This window comes from Apis dorsata, unplaced genomic scaffold, assembly GCF_000469605.1.
Source record: "Apis dorsata unplaced genomic scaffold, Apis dorsata 1.3 scaffold_89, whole genome shotgun sequence".
Taxonomy (NCBI): Eukaryota; Metazoa; Arthropoda; class Insecta; order Hymenoptera; family Apidae; genus Apis; species Apis dorsata.
In genome coordinates this window covers 163,950-168,863 of record NW_006263387.1, presented here as the reverse complement: position 1 = coordinate 168,863, position 4,914 = coordinate 163,950, and the positions used below count along the sequence as shown (strand labels likewise).

General features: G+C 35.0%; 1 long non-coding RNA gene across 1 annotated transcript; it reads left to right on the top strand.

The window, feature by feature from the left end:
• Nucleotides 1-1,118: 1,118 nt before the first annotated feature.
• Nucleotides 1,119-2,743, top strand: LOC102674160. The gene is made up of 3 exons (XR_004149784.1): nucleotides 1,119-1,410; nucleotides 1,964-2,451; nucleotides 2,601-2,743. It is a non-coding gene; the product is annotated as an uncharacterized LOC102674160 (long non-coding RNA).
• Nucleotides 2,744-4,914: the final 2,171 nt, after the last annotated feature.

The following is a 4,914-nucleotide window of genomic DNA, read 5'->3' as shown; positions in this document are numbered from 1 at the left end:
CTTGTGACACGCGTGTTTCGTTTTTTTTTTTTTCCACGAGCTAAGCTGCCGCCATTCGGCTTGACCTTGCCTGTAATTAGCCGATGCAAAAAGCGCAGTCGTTTGTGCTTCTTGATTAAATTGATACCATTAATGATGGGATTGAGTATACGTAAACAATACGATAATTTAATATTGGCATGATAGAATATTTCGTAAATATGAAACAATTCTTTTGAGTAGAATCTGAGACTTTGAACTCTCCATAAATCTAAAACTATTTTCAATTATATAGAATCAAATATTGTTCAAAATTTTAAGAATACAGTACTTATTAGAAATCAATTTTCTTGAAAATTATTTTTCCACATATTGCATATTATATTTATCTTATGATATAATATTATTTTTATTTATTTATCTATTTTTTAAGTGAAAAGAATAAAAAAAAATAAGGTATGCTATTATTCATTTAGAATGTTAAAATAAATTCTTACACAGTCGAATCTCGATAAGTCGAACTTCAAGGAGAGAGCTATAAATTTTCGAATTATAGAAATTCTGATTGCAGCAGAGAATTTCAAGATTCGATTGTATTTTACTTAATAATATTTTAGTCCTACAAAATGAATCTTTTGGCTCGAATTGATATTTATCGCGTATCAAACTCGATTCCACCATTAAACGCATTTAATTGATTGATGAATGATTAATGAAGTAATTAATTGCAGATATATTTCGAAACATGGCGTTAATCCTCAAGTCAATGGATTAATCGATGGATGGTCCTTCTCATCATTCAACAATGCTAATCCTCTAAGAATTTGAATCGTGGATGGCTCCACGAATGATTTTCACTCGATAAGTGGCGAGAAAGGTAAAGGAAGTATGCTTGATCTTTTTTTTCAACGGTTGATGGTTGCGCAACGCGGCGGACAACGGGTTATAAAGTTGTGTACCCTTTAGGCACCTCAGTGTGTAACATTGTGAAAAAAACGAATGGCACCTGTGAGGTTCTTTGTCAGAATTTCTTCATCGGCAGGCAGCAGGTGAACTCGTGTCGGACAATAAGCCGCGTTGCTCGATTCGCGTGCAACCAACATTTTTCACAAGTGCGCTGCATTCACACACATGCGCGCGCATGATCGAGTTCGATGGTGAGACGAATTCGTATTTGACTCGTGGCGAAAGAAAAGCTTCGGCAATTTGGCGTGCGCAAGCGCACGCGACTGCTACCGATTATATCCGAAACCGTGTCGCCTTTTTGTTCGTTGATGACCATTTGCGTCGGCGGCGAAACCGGAATAAAAGCGATTCCATCTGAGTTCTCCTTACAGAGATCGACAGTCGTTAGTCAAATCGATCGATCCCGAATGTTTCTTTATGTTTTCATTAATCATACAGATCAATGAGAAAGGTACTGTTTTATTGGTAAGTATATCTGACGAATTAGAGTTATTTTTTGTATTACATTAGAATGATGAATCTCATTGTTAACAATGAAATAATATTATATAGATATAATTATAAATATGAAATTAGAAGCAAGATAAATGCAAATAATAATTACTTTGAAATAGATAATGTTTGAACTTGTAGCTTCATTATTTAATACTTAATTGCTATTGTTGAATTTTTAGAATATATTATTCCAAATTCCAATTTTTAAATTATAATAAACAATTATAATTTATAATATCAAATTTTTTATCAAAAAATCATTTAAATATCATTATTATTTTAATTTCATTATATCTAAGAGATAAAATATCTTAGAAAAAAGTTCCAAGATTCGTTTATTCTTTTGTTATTATTAAAATTTTTAATTTTCACATTATCTCTATAAACTATCATTGAAATTAAACGTGCTATTTATTTATACATTTATTGCGATAAAGATATGCTAATACTTTTTCGACTCATTGCAAGCATTTAACTGTAGACTATACTAAGTACTAAAAACGGAAGAGGCTTGTTATCGTAGAAACCAGAGGGGTCGGGTGCAAGGAGTTCCCGAAGGAATTGGCCGCAACGAAAGTCGACGACTCGTGGGAAAGTTATGGGGCGCCAACCGTTTTTGAAGAGGAGAATACATAGCAGCGAGGCCAAGAGACGCTGGGGGTGGACATGTAATTGATACGCTTCGCAGGACCGTGTTTGAATTTCATTAAGGCCCTAATGCCACCTCTGGATCTATTCCGCTTCACTGGTTCATCCACTCGAACGATCAGGAATCCACTGACCAGACACTTTGTCGCTCTTTCTTTCTCCTCTGGCGACAGTATCACGATTCAAAAGTGCATCGGTTCTTGAGCTTCTTTTGAAGGATTAGCTTCCGTGAACGCGCGAAATTTGCATGGGAAAGTTCAAAGAGATAACTCAGGAGTTTTTGCATGCAATGTTCAGAGATTGAGTTACATTTTTGTGAAATTTGTAACAAACTTTGAATATTATTCCTCTTCTTCGAATAAGGTATTAGACTAATTACAATAATTAATTAGTTAATAAAGGATTATTTACTCAGTAAAAAGATATTAGGATAAATATATGAAATATAAATAAAATATGTAATAAATTACGAATGGAAGAAATGAATTTAATATTTTTTTTAAATTTTTTAGCAAGAAATCTATTCGATGTGGAATACTTAATGAATCATGTCAAGTGGAAAGAATTTTTCGCAATTTAAATATCTATATATATATATTTCTGAAAATGATGTACTAGGAAAGAAATAACTTAGAAGATTAAAATAAAGAAAAAATAAAAATTCTAAAAGATTAAATAATGAAATACGAAATATTTGTCAAGACAATTGTTAAATATGCTGACATTTAAATTATCTCTCTAAATGCATATTTACAATATAACTCATGATAACCCATTCAAAATCATGAAAAAAAAAAAATAATTTACCTCAATAAACTATCTATCGAATCGAGCAGATATCACGATCGATTCTCCTCGAAAACAGCGGCTCGTTCCCCAGAGATCTAAGCGGCCGACGTAACCGTCACGATCGAACCCTCCGGTTTTCGATTCGTGAACGAGAAACGAGGATGGGGAAAGAGAGAAAAGAAGAGAGAAGGAAGTCTGTCGAAAAAGGATCGCTGTGTGTGCTCCTCGCGGAAAAAAAGACAAGTCCACCACTGTGGGAGATCGCGTACGCAGGGTGCAGTCCAGTCGAGAAGTCGTGAGAGTAAACCTGACGGGCGAGAGAAGGACGAACAGAATCACCTGCGGTGCACCTGCTGTGCAGGGGGCTCCTTCAGTCCCGTATTAAAAGTGTATCAGACCTTCTCCTCCTCCTCCATCTCCTCTTTCCTTCTTCTTCTTCTTCTTCTTCTTCTTCTCCTCCTTCTTTTCCTTCTCCTCCTCTGCTCCATCCTCATTCATTTCTTTTCTTCTGTCTCTGTCTCATTCCTTGATCCTCTTCATTTTTTCTTCTCATTCTTCGATTCTCTTCTCTTATCTCTTATACTCTCACGATACCGATTTTTCCACTTTTACTCTTCTTTCCTTTCTTCTTTTTCTATTCTATTCGCTTCATTCTTTAATCTCTTCACTATTTTAGTCTCTTTTTATTCTTATTCTTCTTTATTTCCTTTTCTTCTCATTCTCCTTCTCCTTCTTCCTCTTTTTATCCATGTCATTTTTCTTCTTTTATCGTGATTCTCCGTTTAATTTCATTTCAATTTCTTCCCATTGCAAAATATGGAATTCTATTCTCTCAGATAAATTGTTTCAGTTCTATTTTTGGCTTTTGCTGGAAATGTGATCTAAGAATGGACGTGATTGGAAACTACCGGCCATTACAATTGTCTTAATTGCTTCTCCGTTCATCAACCCGTTAACTCGACTTCCGTGGATTTTTAATTAATCCAGAATCGATTTAAAAGGGACAAGCCTGTCGATTGAATGTACCGACTAAAACGAAGTCAAGGGTAATTACATAATAATTACATAATTGAACGATCGCAGGTATGTACAAAGTAATTTCTTCTGACGCAATCTCGTTCCTCTTTTCACCCATTTTCATTCTCGAAGACGCTTAGTTACGTTTCGCAACGGTGGTCGTCGTTTTTTAACTGCGCCTATCTAAGAAATCTCTGCATTGAGGGAGCATTATCCGTCCTCTTCATTTCTCAATGTCGCGCGCCAACTTCACGTCGATTCGATACGTAATTTTGTCGATGTTTTTCATTTCTGCGACAAATAAACACCACGAGATACTTTGGAGATAAACTTGTTGAAAACGATTGCGATAGAACTATTTGTGAGAATAAAAGATTCGTATCTTATTTTTATTTTCTGTATAATATAATAAAATATCATCATTATATCATTGAACTGAATATTTTTAAAGTAATATATTATACCAGTCATTTAAATCCTTGATCCTGAATATTTTCGAAATTATTTAATTCTTTATGAATTCTGGCACAATATTATATTTATTTAGAATTTTTCTTTTTTAATTTTTATTTGATGTAATATTTCACTCTATATAATTCTATTTTGAATATATTCATTTCATCATTATATACTAATGAATTTTATTCCATCTAATTAAATTGAATAAGGGACTCTAGTCAAAGAAAAAAATTAAAATATTAAAATAAGAGCTGAGAGACAGGTTGCTTTCCTTCTCTTACAATTATTAATTCGTAGAAAGGTGCGGGCGCCTCCTTGGAGACAGAGGCGAGAGAGAAGGTGGTGGTGAAGAAGGTCAAAGCGATTTTCCCTCTAACGGACGAGCTAGAGAGGAGTCGTGGCGGTGAGAGAGCCGCGGTCGCATTTGTTTCACGGCAGCCAGCAGGAGCAGCAACGGCCAACAGGTGTATAGCAGGTGCACACCCCGAGCGGCATCGAGAGTGCCGTGGAGAGCTAAAAAGTTTCACGTCCACCTGAAGGTCCCACACGAGAAACCGGCCG